The sequence below is a fragment of the Protopterus annectens genome, chromosome 8.part0 (genome assembly GCF_019279795.1).
Source record: "Protopterus annectens isolate FY-2018-M chromosome 8.part0, PAN1.0, whole genome shotgun sequence".
Taxonomy (NCBI): Eukaryota; Metazoa; Chordata; order Ceratodontiformes; family Protopteridae; genus Protopterus; species Protopterus annectens.
Window position 1 is genome coordinate 1,432,498,385 of NC_056741.1, and position 22,000 is coordinate 1,432,520,384.

At 43.1% G+C, this 22,000-nt stretch overlaps 1 protein-coding gene across 1 annotated transcript in view; it reads left to right on the plus strand.

The window, feature by feature from the left end:
• SORL1 (sortilin related receptor 1) overlaps positions 1–22,000 on the plus strand; it is a 5,131,225-nt gene that overhangs the window by 1,313,692 nt on the left and 3,795,533 nt on the right. The window lies entirely within an intron of this gene.

Below are 22,000 nucleotides of genomic sequence, written 5' to 3' on the forward strand. Positions count from 1 at the left end.
CAGCTGCCAAAGTTTTGCACAAATGGTTTCATCCCACAGCTTGGAAAGTGGATGCTCTTTCTTTCAATTGGAGCAATCTTCATGTGTATGCCTTTCCACCTCTGCCTCTCCTCCCAAAGGTACTTCTAAAGGCCAGACAGGACAAGCCAAAGATGATTTTAATAGCTCCAGATTGGCCTCGACAGCACTGGTACCCATTACTGAGAAGTCTGGTACGGAGCCTCCATGGCCTTTGCCTTCGATTCCACACCTGCTGTCTCAGGAGAACAGTCATTTACTCAATGTCAAACTTCACTCTCTTCACCTAACAGCCTGGCATATTCTGTTTTAAACCCTGGAGGGTCTCAGCTTCCACAGCAAGTTTTGAATGTTATTTTGGAGGCCAGAAGGCCTAGTACAAGGAAAGTGTACGCAGACAAATGGAAGAGATTTTTGTTTTGGAGTGCAGCGAAGGAATTTGATGTTTCTAAGCCTAATTTAAGTGTGGCTCTTCAATATCTGGCTGAGTTACTGGACAAAGGTTTGTCCTTCTCTTCTATTAAGGTTCATGCTGCAGCAATTTCTGCTCACTATGACTGTGACCCACCATTGTTTTCTCATCCTTTGTTTAAGCAATTCCTTAGAGGGGCAAAGAATATAAGACCCCCACGTAGAGCTCCTACTCCTGCTTGGGATCTCAATTTTGTGTTGGAGAAACTCACTCTACAACCTTTTGAGCCTGCAGCTTCTGCTGAGTTGAAATATTTATCATGGAAGACTGCTTTTTTGTTGGCCATTACCTCTGCAAGAAGGGTTTCTGAATTACAGGCCCTTATGGCGGTTGAGCCTTTCTTAATTTTCCATAAGGATAGGGTATCTTTACGTACTAATCCTTCCTTTATGCCTAAAGTGGTTTCTAGTGTGGCTTTAAACCAAACTATTCATTTGCCTACTTTTTATGCAAACCCCAAAATAAAGGGGAGAAGATTTTGCACACTTTGGATATACATAGGCAGTTGCGATATTATTTGAGCAGAACTAAAGGGTTCAGGCAGTCTCAGCAGTTATTTGTTTCATTTGCTTTGGGTTCTCAGGGCAAGCCTGTGTCAAAACAAACTATTTCTAAGTGGATTGGGTTTTGTATTGCTTTCTGTTATTCCCATCATGGTAAGGAGATTCCAGCTGGGATTAGGCCTCATTCCACTAGGGCTACTGCCACTTCTACAGCTTTTTAAGGGGTGGCAACTAAAGATATTTTGGAGGCAGCTACTTGGAGTTCAGTGCATACTTTCTCTAAGCATTACCACCTTCCTCTTTACTCTAAATCTAGGGCTGGTTTTGCCACTGCAATCTTACAGGGCATTTTGGCAGCACCTAATGCTTTATAGTTTTGCCATCCTCCCTTACCTCTGCTTTGGGATTCTACCCAAGTGTAAGGACTGCAGCAGTGTGAGATGAAGAACATAGTACAGTTTTGTACCTACCATAAATGTAGATGTTCGAAGATCTACATTGCTGCAGTCCAATTTACCCTCCCTCCTTTCCCTCTGTAGTTAGAGGCGGTGGCGTGGTTTGGGTTGTAAATATTGTGGATATTGTATATATTGTACATGTGATTAGTGCAAGGGTGGTTGGTTGTTTTTTGCTGTCTTTTGGTTTTGGCCTTTCTTTTTAGGGTCTTCTGACATCTGGGGCAAGAAAAGACTGAGGATATGACGTCGGTCATGCACATTTGTACCCTGACATTCTGATGTCAGTCTTAAGCGCCTTGACCGACGTCAGCCTAATACTTTGATATTCGGGCCGACCGAGGACAGCGGACTACCCAAGTGTAAGGACTGCAGCAATTTAGATCTTCGAACATCTACATTTATGGTAGGTACAAAACTGTACTTTATGTGGAGTTTGAGTTATTTGTTATGTATTTAAACAATACTACAGATTTCCTTAAGTTTACAATCAGTGGTTTTGGAGAGAGATTAAATGTTCTTGATCTTAGTATTACTTATAACAGAGAATCAAAAGAATTTATCAGTAGTATTTTCAGAAAATCAGTTTTTGTAAGCCAATACTTACACAAAGACAGTTTACACCCAGTCCATATGAAAAAGGGAGTAGTCAAAGGACAGTTTATTAGACTGAGTAGACTAACTTCTGATGACATCACCTTTTCAAGTGAATTGAGAAATCTGAGGTCACTTTTATGGCAAGTGGGTATGACAAAATGTGGTTAGAGAGAATAGAAAATGAAGCTGTTTTGTTAAGAAATGGAACTGCATGTCCGATCTTGAAAGGTCAAATTAAGAGGAATCCATTACCTTAAGTCTCCTGTGGAGGAGATGTCTTGTGGGGACGCAGTAGCCAGGATGATGACTCTGAGTACTTTAAGTGCGATTCTTCTTAGTGTTTGCTATCCAGAAGAGGTATTATGATTTGCTTCAAGCTGACATGCCTAAACCTTTTGCTGTACCTCCTGTGTTGGCTGCTTTGTTGGATATTTTTATAGCTGCCTGAAAGAGTCCTGATTGTCAGCCCCCGTTCCCAAGAAACCTGACTGGTCCTGTAGGATTCCTGAGGTTTGTCAGTTCCTGTTCAAATGTCCTTCTGCTGATCCTACTTTGGTGTCAGTCTCTGCTGGCAAGACTTCTAAGATTTTGCCCTCTACCAAGCTCCTGCCTTCGAATAAGGACAGTAGGGCCATGTAGAGGATTGGAAAGAAGGACTGTATTGCTGCCACCTTGGCCTTTAGGGCCATTAATTACCAGACCCATGTGACCAGATATGTTCTGGTCATGACTGCTCAGGCTTGCAAGGTTATTTCTGACTTCCGTGATTCTGAAGGAAATTCCTTTGCTCTTTTTATTTTGGGTGTTACCTCTCGGGTGGCTGTCCACTCTGTCAAGTGCAGCTGTGATGCTGCTGATGCCTCTTCCAGAGCTACTGTGTTATATTTGGCTTCTTCTGCAGTCATTACCTGAGGACATTAAGGCCAAATTGGTGGCTACTCCTTTGGATAATAAAAATCTTTGGGACTACTGCTGCTGAGATATTTGTCTATTCAAGAGAAAGGCAAAGCTTTGCTGCACTTTAAATATGTATTTCCTACTAGATTTGATTTTGTTCACAAGCAGCCACATCAGGCCACTAAAGGAAGGAAGGGTGGTAGGTGATTTCCTCCTGCTAGGTTTTCTCCTGCACCTGTTGCTCAGAAGCCTTTTTTTTCCTGACAAGCCTACCTCTGTTTGACGTTTTGCCCCCCCCCCCTCAACCTTCGGTCTGGCAAATTATCACCTCAGATTCTTGGGTTCTGTCCCTCATCTGTCAGGATTACATCAAAGTATGGACGTCTTTCCCTCCTTTTCCAGGGATTCCTCAACTTCCTTGAGAGCAGCTTTCTCATTTCAGGGAGGTTCTTGGTTCCACGGTGTAGCAGAGCCTGTCCCTCCTTCCCATGTAGGAAAGGGGCTCTACTCCAGAATGTTCCTGGTTCCTTGAAAGCAGAGCAGTTAGAGATCTGTACTGGATCTCTCCTTGCTCAACACCTTTCTGAAGTTTCTTTCCTTTAGAATGCTTTATCTTCAGACCCTGTTTCTTCTTTTGCTGCCCCAGGCTTTTTGGGCATCTTCGGATCTGAAGGATGCTTTTTGCAAGCTTCAAGACATTCAATTTTTTCCTCATTTTAGACAACCTGTTGATTTAGACACCTTCTCCCAATTGCCTGTTGCTCTGGAGTGCACCATCTCTCCTTTTTAATCTGTGAATGTGCATAGCCTCCTTTGCCCTATAGAGACTGTTCTCTCCTCCAGCAGTTCAGTTCTTGTTAACTGTGTCCATATGTCACCTTTGTCATGCATCTTGTATGGAGAACATATACATGACATATGGCATATGCGAGATCTAAAGGCTTTGATAAACTGGCTGGATATTGGGCTATCCTTGGCAGGAGATCCCTAAGATACAGAAAACTGACAGTGAAGAGGACATTTACTGTTATGGTAATATTTTACACAGCTGTACTTTCTCTTACCTAGATGACTGGTTGCTGGTTGATACTTCAAAGGAGTCAATACATGGAAGAGATGACTTGCTTCAGCACAATCTGCCTTTCAGGATTTCTGCGAGTACTGCAAAGTGCAAGCTAGAGCCATCACAAGCACAGGTAGTTATAGTCTGTCACTTGGACATGATACAGAATTTGACAAAACCGGAAAGTGAGCAGTCACTAGTACGTCCTGGAAGTCACCCAAAGGAATGAAGAATACTTCCAAAAGCTGTATGAACGCAACTTTATTATTCAAAATAAAAGCGTTTTCGCTGTCAGTCGTACAGGACTGACAGCGAAAACGCTTTTATTTTGAATAATAAAGTTGCGTTCATACAGCTTTTGGAAGTATTCTTCATTCCTTTGGGTGACTTCCAGGACGTACTAGTGACTGCTCACTTTCCGGTTTTGTTTTTATTTGGTTTTTATTTGGTTTGTCATGCCGGATTTCTCCAGTTTGATGATACAGAATTTGGCCACTATATCTTAGGGCTGTATGCTATCTGTATAAAACATTTGCTAGGCTAATTTGCTGCATCCCACTCTGCCATCAACCCTAATTCTGTGTTTTGGGTCCCTTGTCAGCTGCAGTTCGTATGGCAGAACTTCAAAGGCTTCACATGACAAGTGTTGCAATGGACTGTATTTGTACAGTGGTCTCAGCTGGAAGACCAATGTATCATATCATATCTGTTTGTCCAAAGCATGCCACAGAAATATTCAGTGTTAACTTCATTCTTCTAGTCACAGAATGGGATACCTTTTTTACCCCCCTTCCTACAGTTACACTCAGCATGATGCTGTCTGTCTTGAGATGGGAAGGGGACTTTGTTTGTGGCAGTTAGTTTAAGGGACTTTGATTCAAGAAGAAGCCTTTTGGCCCATTAAAAATCTTGAGATAAGGCAGTCATCCTGCTGTAGCAAGCTTTTCAGAGCGCCATTTCACTATACTCGGTCACTGTATCAGTAATGGATTCAGACTTACAAGATGGCTGCACACATTAACAGGCCGATTTGAGCTCTCTCACTGTGAAAACCAAAGTTGCGACAAAGGGCTTGTGAAAGTGTCACTTTGGATAGTGTCTGGTTACTTGGTAGTAATTACACAAGCTGGATGCAAACAAAGAAGAAACTTGGACAATTTGAGAGAAAATCAACCAGGAAATGAGGAAATTCTATATGGGAAGAATCCTGCAGCTGTTCAGCAAAAAGCAGTTCAAATTTCAGTTTTGGTACAGGAGATCGCTTTTAGTAATTTAGTAAAAAAAAAAATCAAATGCACTTGGAGGTGTTTATATGAAACACTGGAGGGAATATATCAACTCAGATGAAAGCTAAGAAAATGGAAGAAGCTTTATATGGCTGTTAATATAAACTGATAAAACCGCAAAAATCAGAATATGAAATGAAAAGGCTGGCTGAGCATGAGGCTTCTCAAGAACTGCTGTTTCAAAAAAAGAATAGAGAGAACCTGACATTTTCTCTTGTACCAGTGAAGATGTAAAAACTGATGGTATTAATTTTATGAAAATATAAATAAGCAACTGGATTGGTGTCTCACAGCCAAGATCTGTATTCGTAAAGATGTAATCATACTCCCAGAAAAAGTTGATCCTATCAAAATTGTGGTAGAAAGGAAAATGCTTAAAAACTGGCAACAGGGAGTATTTGGGGAATATGATTATTGTACACCAGGCAGAAGAGAAGCAGGATTTATCCCAGCAATCTGGGAAGGTTGACAGGCAGATGTAAGATACAAACTGCTGTATCCAGCTGTCTTCAGAATATTTTTTTCTCAAGAGGATTAAATACATTTTTGGATGCATAACAGGCTAAGGCAAAAAATAGAAAAAAATATCTGAGAAAGAGCGAATTAACAAGCAGAAGAGGACTCTTTCTCACTGTTTGACAACAAATCCTATAGAGAGACTTTTGGCAGTAAATAATCTTCCATTGTTCTAAAGGGAAATGCTTGAGAGACAGATAAAAGTATAGGATCTGATTAAAAGAACCAGGAGTACCTTAGATCTGACCCAGAGACTAGTGCTGGGAGATTGAGATCATCAGGACAAGAGTAGTAATACTGAAATTAGTAAGTAAATGAGAAGCTATTAATCTCAACTAGATCTGAGAATAGACATGCAAAATATTACTTTGCAAGAAAAAGTGGATGAGAAAGACTGGCATTTTGCTGACTGTTAAATTTGAATGTTTAGAAGGATGTTGAAAAAGTAACTGCAGGTAAAATTATTTCTATAAACTTTATATAAATTGTGTTGTTATGTTGTAAAGCAGTTTTGCATAGTGTGCAGTGGGAAATATTTTAAATGTGTGGTGGGGGTGTTATCATTGACTGCTTAAGTTAATCATCAAAGCAAGCAAGTACCTTTCCTTAGTTGTAAGATATATACAGGCTTTACAATGTAGCTAGATGAGGAAGGCTGGACAGAAGCAAGTTAGTTAATATAATGTTTTGCTCTTGGGCTGGTGGGATGGGGTGTAAATGTATACTGATCATGATTTATGTAGAATTACAATAATTTCTTGTTTTTACAGGGATGGATGTCTAGATTAATGTCCTGGGTTTAAACTATAGACATTTTTTTAAGCAAGTTGGTAGAACAGTAAGACAGCATGATGAAGTCATGGAAATTGTATGTTTCTTTCATTTGTAAAGTTATTACCTTGTTTTTTCCCCATTGGCAAATGCTCACAGTGAGAGACTAGAAGTCTGCAAGTGCAGCATTTAACCTTGGTAAGTCTGTACATTTTATGTTGAGTACAGTTTATAAAGATTCTTTCTTGCATCTGCAAAGTTAACCTTTTTTATTGCTACTGGCTTTTGCTTGTAGACAAGCTGTCTGCAAGTGCAGGCAGTTTATCTTGAGAATCCTGGGCGCTCTGCTGAGAGAAATATAAGTAACATTGAAGGCTACACTGACAAACAGATCACTGAAAAATAAAATTTGAAACCGTGAGAAGTTAATAATTAATGTTAAGTTGTCAATCTCGCCTTCATTCTTGCTGGATGGGTTCGGAGCCGATCCTCGGCTCCGACTCGGCACTAGCTTTAGCTCGAGAACTCCTTTTACCAGCTCGAGGCAACCCTATATCCCATGATGCAAGGCGGAACTACCTCAGATCTCGTTTGCCGCTTAGCGAAAGAGGTCTCCTTTGCCAGCTGAGGTAAGTTTTTCTTGTTAAATAAGAAAAAAAGTTAGTTAGGGGTTTAATTTCCCTTCAGTGTTAGGTTAGCCTGTATTTAGTACAGCCCACCCTATTCCCTTCCTTTTTTAAACTTTTAATATAGTTTTTTCAGTGAAAGTTTTAGTCAGCCTAGTTCCCCAAGTTATTCCCTTCCTGTGTGTCTGTGTAGGGATTAAGTTGTGTGTTTGTGGGGACTGTTTGTGTATATCCTTTTAGGATGTCTAGGGAAGGCAAGGTCTCAGGCTTCAAGAAGTGTGACCAGTGCTGTCAGAAAATGTCCCTGACAGACGGTCACACTTCTTGTGTGTATTGCCTGGGGCCTTTGCACCTGCAGGACTCCTGTGCGTTGTGTCATGCCTTTAGCCAGCGAGTCCTGCAGGAAAGGAGGAACAAACTGATCCTCCGAGGTTTGTTGAAACCTGAAGGTTCTCCTCCTAAGCAAGGGGCAGGAAAACCTCTTAAGCCACCGAAGGCTCAGGCTACAGTGTCTAAGCCTCCTCCGGTGGCTCCGGCTCCGTCGGAGCCGATATCGGCTCCGGCTGGAACCGATGCTTCTTCTGCCAGAGTAGTGGGTTCGGTGCCGGCCGGCTCCGATACCCTGACTACTGTTGCCTTGTCGGCTCCGGCTGGAGCCGACACTTTATCCAGCATCGGAGCCGAGAGATCCTCGGCTCCATCTGGGGTTCAAGGGACTTCGGCTCCGATGGCTCCTGCCCGCAAGAGATCCCGGTCCCCTTCGATACTAAGTATCCACTCGGCTTCGGGTCTCCTCTTTGTCGGAGCGGAGCCATCGGAGCCGATCTTCGAGATCTTCCAGGCTGTCTGACCACGATTTGGAGAGGGTGGTAAGCAGGCTGTTGAAGTCTCAGGCACTGGCCCAAATGCTCCATAGCCCGTCTCAACAGACTTCGCTACAGCCCCAATTCTTGAGATTCCTCCTCCGACTCCACACCAGAGTTCGAGCCAGAGCTTCTTGGGACAGCGACTGTTTGATGCCGGAGCCGATACATCCTTCGGCTCCGTCATCCTCGGCTCCGATCTCCTCCTTGAGACTTTCCTTGGAGGGATTCGGTCGCCGGGTTTCCACTGTCGGCTCCGAGGGGGCTAGTGGCATCGGACCCTTGTCCGACCCCGCTCTCCCTCTCGGAGCTTCGGCTTTGGTAAGCTCGGCGCCGACATCTGCCTCGGAGCCTTCTCTCTCCTTGGAGCCGACCATTCCTGTTTCTTCAGAGCGGGTGTGTTCAGGTCTCCCGGGGAGAGGAGCCTTTGAGGTGATGAGGAGTGTCCTGGCCTCTGAGCCTGGTCAACGGTCTATCCCTCTAGCTCCTCCCTCATCAGTGCCTGCAGAAGCCTCTTGCCAGCCTCTTGCTCTCAGGCCCAGGGATCCATCGCCCCAGGTTTCCCCACTGGGAATTTCCTCCTCTTCCGAGGTTTCTCCTGACCCTGCAGGTGAACCCCCTCGGAAGAGGACGTGTAAGAGGAAACACACAGACTCCCCTGAGTCTACTACATCTGATACCGACTTAGATGAGTCGGAGGGTTCCCCACGGTCCCCTCTGAGGATGTCTCATTTTCAGACATCCTTGAGCTCCTCAAACAGAGGGGAATTGGCCCTCCATTGACCCCTCCGAGGATGAGTCGGTATACCTGGAGGCTTTGGATCCCGACCCTCCACCTCCTGGGTGTCTCCGCCTTCGACCCACTCATGCAGGTAGTGGCTCGGAAGGCGTGGGCGGCTCCAGATTCTGTGGAACCTGTCCCCAGGAGACCATCCAAATTCATCACGGCCCCTTCGGACAAACAGTTCCTGTCCAAAGGTGTCTCTGTGGATGCTATGGTGGTGGCGGCCACCAAGAAGGAACTGGCGGATCCTTCAGTACCTGTCCATCCTCCTAATAAGGATTCTAGGACCATGGACAGGTATGGAAAGCGGATGTTTTCTTCAGCGACCTTTGCAATGCTCGCTGAATTACCTTTGTCACTTCACCAGACTTCAACGAGATATTCTCAAGGAACTGGGGGAAGTAGTCCAGGATCCTTCAGCTGCTGGGGCTCAGGAAAAGATTGCCTCTCAGCTAGCTATCCTGAATTCGATATCTAACTCCTCCATGCGGCTCATATCTTATGCAGCCGATGGAACGAGCAGGGCCGCAGGCACAGGTGTTGCTCTTAGACGCCAAGCCTGGATGCGGCTGTGTAATTTTGCGGACCCCTTTAAGGCGTCCTTCACCAACACCCCTTTGACGGTTCGGCTTTGTTCGGACCTCAGGTGAAGGATACTTTGACCAGATGTGAACAAGACGGTAAAACTCTTTCTGCCGTTGGAGTCCAGTTTTCCACTCCTTCTAGACCATATCCCAAGGGTCAGAAGGGGAAGATGTGGTTCCGTAAAGCCCAAGGAGCTACACGGACACACGTGGTCAGTTTACCCCTAGAGGCAGAGGGGTAACAATAATAGACGCCCTAGAGGCAGGGGGTCCTCAGAACCAGGGCAACAGGGAGCCTCTTCCTGAGAAGCCCTTTCAGCATCCCTGAGGTGTTGCCCGACTGTCCACCCTTGGAGGCAGTCGCGGGAAGAATTTCGCTGTACCCAGTAGCCTGGCAATCCCTATCACAAGAGAAGTGGGTACAGTTGATTATATCCGAGGGTTACAAAATCCCCTTGAAAGGTTTCCGTACCTCTACAATCCCTTCCAGACATCTCACCCGGTCAAAGGGATTTGGCAAAACAGGAAGTTTCAAAACTCCTGGGAAAAAGAGCCATCCAAACAGTGCCGGCAGACCAAGTAGGATCCGGCTTCTACTCAAGATTCTTTTGGTCCCCAAAAGGACGGGAGATTGGAGACCAATACTAGACCTAAGCAGACTAAACAAGTCTGTCAAAAGGCAAGATTCGGATGGTCACGCTGCAATCCATTCTGCCCTTTCTGGGCAAGGACAACTGGATGTGCTCGATAGACCTTCAGGATGCGTACTATCACATAAAGATTCACAGACGCTCCAGAAGGTTTCTCCGCTTTCGGCTGGGAGCCAGTCATTACCAATTCAGAGCACTGCCCTTTGGACTCACTTCAGCCCCCAGAGTGTTCACCAAATGCATGGCGGTGGTCACAGCTCACCTGAGACGTCGAGGATTCCAAGTGTTTCCTTATTTGGACGACTGGCTCCTGTCCGCCACCTCCAGGGATCAGCTTCTTCGGTCCAGAGATTACACCTTACAGCTTTGCAAGAGTCTAGGAATTTCGGTGAATTTCAGAAAATCCTCTCTGCTGCCTTGCCAATCTATCACCTTTATAGGCGCAGAGTTAGATACCGTCAAAATGTTAGCCAGACTAACAAATCAAAGGATTCTGGACATCCAGAAATTTGTTCAGCTTCTGTTACAAAGCAACAAGGTCAAAGCCAGGTTTGTCTTGAAGGTTCTAGGCCTAATGGCTGCAGCCATTGTTCTTCTTCCACTAGCTCGCTTCCACATGCGTCTCCTGCAGTGGATGTTGTTCACGCAGTGGTCGTACCACAATCTGCCCATGAGACACGAGATCTTAGTGACACAGTCTTGCAGGGCTCATCTACGATGGTGGGTATCTTCCCCTCTTCTTCAGCAGGGCCGACCATTTGTTCCCGCTCCTCCAGTTGCCACAGTCACCACGGATGCCTCTCTGATCGGGTGGGGGGGGCATTATCAGGGCAGGATGGTCCACGGGACGTGGCAACCCATAGAATACCACCTGCACATAAATGTCCTGGAGATGAGAGCAGTGCTTTTAACGCGTTGCAAGCCCTCGGCGACTTTCTTCCCACAGGGACTATTGCAGTACAGACGGACAACATGTCCGTGGTCTGGTACATCAACAAACAGGGCGGAACCAGGTCCTATCCCTTATGTCGAGAAGCTCTCAGACTTTGGCAATGGGCGATCTCTTCTCAGCGGTTTCTGATAGCAACGCACATGCCCGGCAGGTCCAACCTATTGGCGGACAGGCTAAGCAGATCTATTCTGATGCCTCACGAGTGGTCTCTCAATCAGTCTGTAGTGGATCAGATTTTTCTGAAGTGGGGCACCCCTTGTTGCGATCTTTTCGCTACCCCTCAAAACAGCAAGTGCCCAGATTACTTCACACTATTTCCTCTTCCAGGCCAACCCTTCAGAGACTCTCTAACCCAGGATTGGCCTCGGGGACTTCTTTATGCTTTTCCTCCCTTTCCATTGATTCCACAAGTCATTCAGAAAGCCACCGTTTTGAGAGCCAAATTGATCCTCATTGCTCCATATTGGCCTCGACAAATTTGGTTTCCGTCTCTACATCATCACCTTCTGGTGCAGCCCTGGCATCTGGACCCAGTTCCGGATCTTTTGATCCACCAGTCGGGTCAGCAGCACCGAGCCATTCATTCTCTCAACCTCACTGCTTGGTTGCTCCACTTCCTTCCCTAGCCAGGCTACCAATGATTTCTGACTCAGAGACATTTTAGTGTCTTCCTTAAAGTCGTCCACTAGAACTGTTTATGCTAGCAAGTGGCGACGCTTTTCTATTTGGGCAAACGCCAAAAATATTGATCCCTTCACCGCTCCTATACATTCTGTTTTGGATTTCCTGGCGGAGGTTTTTCATTCAGGATCGTCATCATCTACAGTCAAAGTACAAATGGCTGCTATTTCCAAATTTCATGTGGGCTTGCAGGACAATAACATCATGTCTCATAGGTTATGCAAAGCCTTTTTGAGAGGAGTTTTTCTCCTAAAACCGCCTGTGAAACATCCTCCTCCGCAATGGGATCTGAACTTAATGTTGGCATCCCTAATTCTACCTCCTTTCGAACCGTCTGCTACGTGTTCTTTAAAGTTGTTGACATGGAAAACTATATTTTTGCTGGCTGTTACTTCTGCAAGAAGAGTTTCTGAGATTCAGGCCCTCTGTATTCGTTCACCTTATCTGGTGTTTCATAAGGATAGGGTTTCGCTCAGGACTAACCCTTCCTTTCTTCCCAAGGTTGTATCTCAAGCCAATATTAACCAATCTATTGATCTACCAGTTTTCTTTCCTAACTATTCTGACAGAGCTGAACAGAAGCTGCAATTTTGGATGTTCATCGTCAGCTCAGGTACTACTTACATAGGACTAAACAACTTAGAAAATCAGACCAATTGTTTGTCTCCTATGCAGGAAACAGGTTGGGTCTTCCAGTATCTAAAGTGACCTTATCTAGATGGTTGACTTCCACCATTTCCTATGTGTACTCTCTAAGGGGCAAACAACTATCTTCTAAGCCAAAAGCTCATTCGACCAGGAGTCTATCCACTTCTGTAGCCTTTCAGGATAGACTTCCCATTGACACTATTTGTGCAGCAGCTACTTGGGCCACGCCTCATACTTTTGTGTCTCATTACAAGTTGGATTTGGCCTCCAGAGATAGGGCCAGTTTTGGTTCCACTGTTCTCAAGAGTCTGTTCCATTGAGCCACCCGGGATACAGGTGCTAGGACGCGGTCCCATCCAGCAAGAATGAAGGCGAGATTGACAACTTAACATTTAGAAGTTATGTACCTACCATAACGTTCCATGTTAGTTGTCTTCATCTCGCCTTCTTCTTGGCCCCACCCTCCTTCCCCCTGGCCTGGACAGATCTTGGAGAGTTCCTATTAGATTGCTTCCTCTAGAGCATTGTTATGAGGACTTCTTTTAGGAACCATGGTTCCTAATTATATTAGGATAAGTCTTTAGCAGGGTTAGTTAGCTGCCAAACGAGATCTGAGGTAGTTCCGCCTTGCATCATGGGATATAGGGTTGCCTCGAGCTGGTAAAAGGAGTTCTCGAGCTAAAGCTAGTGCCGAGTCGGAGCCGAGGATCGGCTCCGAACCCATCCAGCAAGAAGAAGGCGAGATGAAGACAACTAACATGGAACGTTATGGTAGGTACATAACTTCTAATTATACAACGACCCCCCCATTAATATTCCAAAACATGCGCGCTAATTGGTCAGCGTGCCCTTTGTAAATCTGACTTACACTAATGGAAAAAAGGTCCGATCGCCTGGACTTTTTCCATTAGTATAAGATTTTTTTGGTGTTGGACAGCAATGGAGAACGGAAAAGCTCCATTGCTGTTATCTCGCTATGTTAAACGAGTTTAACATAGCGAGATATCTTAAAAAAAAAAAAAAAAAAAGCAACGGAGATCTTCCAAGTCCAAGAAATTGTCTAGTCGGAGTGGTAACACCAATAGGGATGCACGTTTTCACAACAATGTGGAAACTGATGACGTCATTTCGCCTGCGGAGCACGAAAGCTATAATAATTTCAACTATGGCAGCAGGAGCCCTTTAGAGGAGGGTGTGAGACATTCGGAGAGGATCCGGAACAGAGATCATCCATACGAGGGAGACGAAAAAGCTTGGATGGGAGCACGCCCAAAGGGGTTTCAAGGTACCAGTAGTGTTCAGAGAGGAGGGTGGAGACCGCAAAAGTAGGTAGCGGTTCTTCACGGGATTGTATAGTAAGTGATGATTTAACTTTTTCAACTGATAAGTGTCCCAAATTAACTGAGATTACAGAAAGTACTTTTGGCCTGATCAAAACTGGAACAGATACTTTATCTGATGTATTATTGTGTAGTACATCATCGCATTTTAGGTTTAAAGACTTGACGCACATTGACAATTTTTCTGTCTCAAATTCCTTCATTAATAATGGAATGAGTACATCTGAGGGGATATTTGAGCAATTGGAAAATTGTATTAGTGAAGATTGTGTTTGCGATGGTGAGCACCATTTTAGCTCGGATGGTTTTGCTAACACTGGATATAATTGTGAAGAAAATGTCTATGCTCCAACATAAACAAGGGAAGTGTTGAACGATAATGTATTGCTTAATTTAAGTATATACAACATTTTAGAGGAAGACGTTGGTATGGCATCAAATACTTGTACCGGTGCTTCTATGACAGTGCATTCACCACCTTGTTGTTTTACTGATGGGAATGATGGTGTAGATGGAACCGGTAGTGGGGTGATAACTAAAACATTAGGACATGTCCTTAACAAACATGAAAGTAGTGGCATGCCATTTGCAGTTTTTGATATACACACCGACGAGGAAATGAATGTGGATGGTATGCAGCACACCAGTGGCAGCAATAGTTTTGGTTATGGTGTCTTAAATTGTGATACGGCAGGTTCTTTTAGTCATGTGGTTTTGAGTAGCCCCACTGTAACAGTAAACAGTATGGGGGATTTTAAAGTATATAATTATTCTAGTGTCATTTTAGGTGCTGAATATGTTAATTTCTTTTCAAAGGGGTTTAATTTTGTTCCTTGTAGGAGGGGAAACCTTGTTGATTCACTTATCGATTTGAAATTATTCACAAGAAAAATTAATCTTAAGGTTATGTTTGAGCACACTGATAACTGTAACGATATGGTTAACAATCAATCAGAAGTTGGCTAAACCCAGCGTTTTTAACCCGTCTTTGAATATTATGGTGGCCATGTTCGAAAAATTGTGTGAATTTGATATAAGGCAGTATTTTAAAAGGCAAAAGCAAAAAAACATACAGTAACATGACAGAGGATGAGTATGGAAAATTTTAGTAAAATGGGGAATATTCGAATTATGAAGCCCGATAAGGGTAATGGTGTGGTGATCGTAGATAATTGTGACTATATTAGTCTCATGATGTCAATGCTTTTGGAGGATACTTACAGTGAAGTAAGTTTAAATGAGATATAGCATACAGAAATATTGATCCCTGTTTGGATGATATGTTATATCAGGGGGAGGTATCTGAAATTGAGTATAATTACATGGTAAATGCTTATCCTGTGGTTAGTGGTATTTTCGGTATACCTAAAATACATAAAGGATTGAATAATGTGCAATTCCGATCTATTGTTGATGGTAAAAGAAGCAAAGTATGTTTCATAAGTCAATTTTTGGATCACCACTTAAAAACAGGTATACGTAGTTTTCCCCATATTACTAAAGACTCCTGGAATTTTTTGGAAAGATTGAAAGCATTTAAGTTTAAAGATGATTATAGTTTCCTAACCATAGATGTATGTAATTTATTTACGGTTATACCGCACAAAACAGGTTTAATGTGGTTGGAGGAACAATTGGTGGAAACTGGTTTGTACGAGCAGGATAGAATTAATGTTCTTGTCATACTAATGGAAGTTGTTTTGAAAAATAATTATTTATTTTTTGAAGGACATTACTTTAAACAACAAACTGGGGTGGCAATGGGGGCGGCTTGTGCCCCTATTTATGCCAGTTATATTATGGCTTATTGGGAGGAACATTATATCTTCACCAGTGAGTTCTATAAGCATATTAAAATGTATTCACGCTTTTTGGATGATATTTTTATCATTTGGGAAGGTGATGCGAATATATTAGAAGCCTTTATTAAACACATCAATAGTACAGTATGGTTTTTGAGATTTACACATGAGATAAACTTTGAGACCACCACTTATTTGGACGTTAGGTTAACTTATGATAGGGCAAGTGGTTTAATCAAATCCAATATATACAGAAAACCAAACTTTTCGAATTCCTATCTTCATTATAACAGTTGGCACTCTAGCCATCAGAAAAAGGCAATTGTGAAGGGCCAAATGGTTATGGCCACTAGAATAGTTAGTAATGATAGGGAATTCGTGGATGAGTTGAATTTTATGATTTCACTATTTCTGAATAGAGGGTATCCTGAAAAATTATGTTTGGATTTGTTTCAGGAAATAACACATAAAAGGGAAATAGGTGTGTTTCAAGCTATCTTAAAATTTGATAACAATTCGAATAATCCCGTAGGTAATGTTTTGGTAAGGTCAACATTTTTGGCAAAGTCATCCTTATTGTTTATTTCAACATACAATTGCAATTCTGAAGAGATTAGGAAAATAGTTGATAGGAATTGGGGTATTTTGAAGTTGGATAAGGATTTGGCCCCACAATTTAACAGTAAATTGAGTTATGTATATAAGAAAGATTCATCATTGAAAGATATTTTTGAAATGAATGCATGGGGAAGGGGGTTTAAATGTAATAGACCAATAGGTAACTTTAAATGTGGAAGGTGTTCCACGTGTCCCTATATACATTCTACTGGTAACAGTCTCGTGATAAATCATTGTTATATTTCTATTTTGGGTCACTTTGATTGTTACACCAAAAATGTGGTTTATCTTGCTTTATGTCAAGAATGTAATGCCTTTTATGTAGGCAAAACAAGTAGGCATTTTAGGGAAAGGATAAGGGAGCACTTGTTGGATGTTAGACATCTTAAAACCACCAATGCTCTTGCCAGGCATTTGATTGACCATTCTGATCATAGTTTCAAATTCTGTATATTGAAACAGATAAAGGTAGATCAACAAGGTAGGATTACGGATACACATTTGGACATTTGCGAATTAAAATGGCAACTTAGATTAAATGCACACAGTTAGCCTGGATTAAACGAGTATAGCACTGTCAAGCCTATACTCAAGTTAAGGAATATTACAGGTATTAAATAATAGTATGTACACACAGATTTAAATTTTATGCGAAGTCAAGCACTTTTAATAACATTTATTTTTAAGATATATATTTATATATATTCACATACATACATAATTTTATTCAAACTACATTATACATATATTCTTTTACCTAAAATTATAAAACTATTTAAACTACAGATGTGTGTTTTTTATTTATATAATGCATTCATTTTTTATTATTTTTTATTTTTTTATTGTACAACACATAAATTGTAAGGTAATTTAATGTTTGATAGTATTTGTTAGTTTAAGTGTTTCAATTGAATTTTAATTGACTTGTTAATTAATTCATTGATTGATTGCACTGTCTATTTAAGTGGTTTGTAACAGTATCATGGCATTCTGAAGAAGTCTGAGTATTCGGACGAAACCTAGGTCAATGGTACGGTGCATTGTACGTTGTGAATAAACTTCTGTCTGTTGGACCTCATCTTCCTTGGTTTTCTGGTTATATCTCGCTATGTTAAACGAGTTTAACATAGCGAGATATCTTTTAAAAAAAAAAAAAAAAAAAGCAACGGAGATCTTCCTTTCTCCAGTGCTTTATTTAAAGCTGTCTCACTATGTTAAACTCTTTTAACATAGCAAGACAGTTTTAAAAAAAGCAACGGAGAAAGGAATATCTCCGTTGCTTTTTTTTTTTTTAAGATATCTCGCTATGTTAAACTCTTTTAACATAGCAAGACACCTTTTAAAAAGCAACAGAGATCTTCCTTTCTCAGTTGCTTCTACACACAGCTCTGATGTACTGTGTAACCATACGCATGCGCAGTACATCAGAACTGCCGCAGAATACTGGACAGCTGCAGAAGGGCAGCAAGGAGGCATTATACAATGCCATTATTTAAGAAAAGTAAGTATTTTTTTTTCTTAAATAATATCATTGTATAATAGCAATAACCCACATGTTCTTCGTGTTTCACTGTTGCAGTCATAACTGTAGGGTGCTCCTGCCGGCAGGCAGCCCGAGGTCGGCCAGAATCCCAAAGTCTGGGTCCGGCGTCGGCTGTATAAGCTAGTATCCTGATGTCAGTACGCCTTGGTACATAGCCCTCAGCCAACGCCATCTTCTCCAGTCTTTCTTGCCGTGCGGTGGAAAGCAGCTCGCAAAACGTTGGTTGGCGATTTTCGAACAGCGTATTTGGTTGTTGTCGGTCCGAAGTTCTTACTTCTCTTCTCAAAGCTAAGTACCCCGTTGGGGAATCTTTTTCTTGTTCCTCCGATGTCAGAAAAAGTTAATAATTGTATAGCGTGTGGGAAACAAATACCTCATAAAGATTTCCACTCTTACTGTCTACCTTGCTTAGGCCCTGACCACGACGTTTCTTGTTGTCGGTTCTGTGCCAGGTGCAACTCTCGTACTATCAAGCGCAGGTACGATTGGGCTTTAAATTATTTTGGCAGACGCTTCAATTACAGAATGTCGTCGGACACTACCGGAGTTCAAAAGAAGCGCAAAGACAAAACAGGACTCGTTGCAGCTGGAGCCAGCGTCCGGTTCTGCTGTCGTCAGTGAGGCGCTTTTGCAGCCCCTGTCGTCCGCCACTTCTGAACCGATGGCTGATACGGACTCCCATGGGGAGCCATCAAGGCCCACTATTTTAACTGCTGCAGGACCTTCGGACGTCGCTCCTTCAGATGGGTCCGAACCGCTGTGCAGGTACCGGCTTCTGAGGGGGTTTTCAGGCCTACTCATATCACTATTTCAAAGGCAAAGACGAAGACTCCTACTAAGTCTAAGGTTTCAGCTCAAGCTGCTTCTGAATCCACTCCCAAGACACAAAAACAATTATTGAGGATGGCTGAAGATTTGCTTACAATGATTAGGGGTTCTCACCCCCCTCCTGAGAAAAGGCCTCGACAGGATGTTACTCTGGATTCCTCTGACCAGGCTTCTGTATCTTCTGTTTCTTCCTCTGATCAGGACTATTCCTTTCCCCCTTATGAGGATTCGGATGCTGAGGATTCTTTGCCCTCGGCCTCTCCGCCTGAGGATTTTTCTTTTGGGGAAACCTTGCATGAGATGAGGGAACATTTTCATTGGGAAGGACAGAAATATTCTGCTTCCAAAAAGAGGCTTAGAGAATTTCTTCTTCTTCCTCAGCATAGGCCTTTGGCTATCCCTTCTGTCTTGGACATTGTAGATGATGCTTTTTCTGAGGCTAATTTGAATCCTGATTCCATGCCTCCTGCTCCTTCTAAGCCTGATAGATTTTATAGGGTTCCTGACTCTCATTTATTTTTATTTAAAAACCCTTCTGCAGATCCTGAAACTATTTCTCAGGGCTTTAAGGCTGCTAAGGTTGCTACTTCTAAAAATCCTATTCCCTCTGAGAAGGATTCTCGTGCTTTAGACAGGTGGGGTAAAAAGTTATATACTTCTGCTACCCTGTCTGTAAGGGCTTTAAATTGCCAGTTTCATATGTTTAAATATCAGCAATTTCTTTTGTCTGTTTTAAAGCAAAAGCTTGCTTCCCATCCTGCTTGTGCAGAGGATAAGGAACTTCAGGATGTTTTGCATGCTACTGAACAGGTTAACAAGCATAGCTTACAATTGTGGTTTTGATGCTTTGGATGCTTCTTGCAGGGCTGCTGCCTCTGGTACTGTGATTAGGAGACATGCCTGGCTTCGTGAACAAAGTTTACCTGAACAGGTTAAGGCTAAGTTATTAGATGCCCCTGTTCATCAAGATGTTCTTTTTGGTTCTAAGGCTGAGGAAGTTATTAAAAAGATGGAAGAGAAGGCAAAATCCATGCAGACTGTAAAAGATTTCTTGCAAGTTCAGCCTCCTAGATTTTCCAGGAATTGGCCCTCTAAAAATTGGTCCTTTCCCACGTCTGACAGGCCTCAAAGGGGAAGATATAGACGCTCCAGAGTTCGTGGTCAAGGCCAGACCTCTTACAGATCTAGACAATGGACTGCTTCTTCACCTAGAAGGGGAGAAGACAGATCCCAATCTCAAAGAAAGCAAACTCAATGACTCTCTCGGTTGGGCTTCAGGACCCCTTTACCTGGACGCCCCTCTCTGAGGAAAACTGTCTCTTTTTCACAGAAATTGGACTCATATTACCCAGGACAGATGGGTATTGGACGTGATTTTAAAAGGTTACAAGTTCCACTTTCACACTTTGCCAAGGACTCACGGTTGGCCAGATCTGCCAAAACTTCAATGGTCAGAGGCCTTAACTCAAGTGGATGCTCTTCTGGCAATGAGAGCCATAGAGCCTGTTCCACTCTCGGAAATGGGAAAAGGGTTTTATTCAAGGCTGTTTCTGGTTCCCAGAAAACAAAACTCTTGGAGACCTATTCTGGACCTTTCTGTGTTAAACACCTTTTTGGAAATTCCAAAGTTCAAGATGCTTACTCTGCAACAGCTAATTCCAATGCTCTCTCAGGACGCCTGGATGGTGACATTGGACTTAAAGGAAGCCTATTTGCATATCCCTATCAGACAAGAACGTAGGAAATTCCTCAGGTTCAAGGCAGGTTCGAGGCACTTTCAATTCTCTGTTCTGCCCTTTGGTTTATCTACTGCGCCCAGAGTCTTCACCAAGTGCCTGGCACCAGTAGTGGCTTACTGCAGACTTCAGGGGATCCAGATTTACCCCTATTTGGACGACTGCCTTATTCAGGCAGACAGCAAAGATCTTCTGCTTCAACATCTGGACTTTGTTCAACGTCTTCTCCTACTACTGGGATTCTCAGTGAACATAAAAAAGTCACATTTGATCCCTTCTCAACAAATGGTATTCTTGGGAGCCCTCTTAAATACAACCTTACAAAGGGCCTACCTCACTCCAGAAAAACAAACTCAGCTGGCTTCTACTTTCAACACCTTGGCAACTCTATCTCAGCTCACTGCAAGGAAATTCCTGCAGGCTCTGGGCTACATGGCTTCCTGCATTCTGTTGATTCCAAACGCAAGGCTTCACATGAGAAAGCTTCAATGGTATCTGAAAAGTGTATGGTCACAGCATTACCACGGTCTGGATATTCTGATTCCTCTGATCCCCTGCCTCCAGAAGGAATTCCTCTGGTGGTCCAGGGCTTTCACTTTAAACGAAGGAAAACCTTTTTGTCTCCCTCAACCTACTCAAATCCTAACCACGGACGCCTCGGATTATGCTTGGGGAGCACACTTTCTAGACAATTGCCAGCAGGGAACCTGGACAAAGGACCATCTTCACTGGCACATCAATCTGAAGGAAATGTTGGCAGTTCAAAATGCCCTTTTAGCCTTCAAAAACCTTTTACAACCAGGGCCTCTGCTAATTCGCACGGACAACACCACGGTCATGTGGTACATCAACAAGCAGGGGGGTTCTCATTCATACCCCCTTTGCAGACTAGCTATGGGTTTATGGGACACAGCTCTAAATTTGAATCTGCATCTCCAGGCTCAATTCATTCCAGGGAAACAGAATTTCTTAGCAGACAGTCTGAGCAGAAACATTTCAGATCCTCACGAATGGATGCTAGACACCAACTTGTTCAACAGGATTACTGCAGTTTGGGGATGTCCCCAGATAGATCTGTTTGCATCCCATCTCAATCATCAGCTGCCTCGCTTTTGCACCAGGTCCTTCCACAAAACAGCATGGAGAGTGGATGCCCTGTCCTTCAGCTGGAGAAGCCTTTCAGCATATGCCTTCCCTCCTCTTCCTCTACTGCCTCGGGTACTACTGAAGATAAAACAGGACAAGCCCAAGTTCCTCATCTTGTTTGCTCCAAATTGGCCTCGACAGTTTTGGTATCCAACCTTAAAGCTCCTGTTCTCGGGGCCTCCTTGGATTCTCCCACTGAACCCTTCGCTTCTGTCCCAGCATCAGGGTCAGTTACTACATTCCAATCTCAAGACCCTTTGCCTGGCAGCTTGGCTCTTCAAAGGAATTTGATTTCCTCTAGTCTTCCCAAACAAGTTTTGGATGTTCTTTTGGAAGCTAGATGGCCTAGCACTAGGAAATCCTATGCCTCTAAATGGCAGAGGTTTTCTATTTGGATGCAGGACCGAAGCTCTGATCCTCAGGTTCCTGATCTCTCCTCTATTTTGCTTTACCTTTCGGAACTTTTATCTAAAGGACTTTCCTTTTCTTCCATTAAGATACATGCTTCTGCTATCTCTGCACATTACAGTTCTGATCCTCCTGTTTTTTCACATCCTTTGGTGAAGCAGTTCTTGAGAGGGGCTAAAAATTTGCGGCCTCCAAGGACCCCTCCTGTCCCTG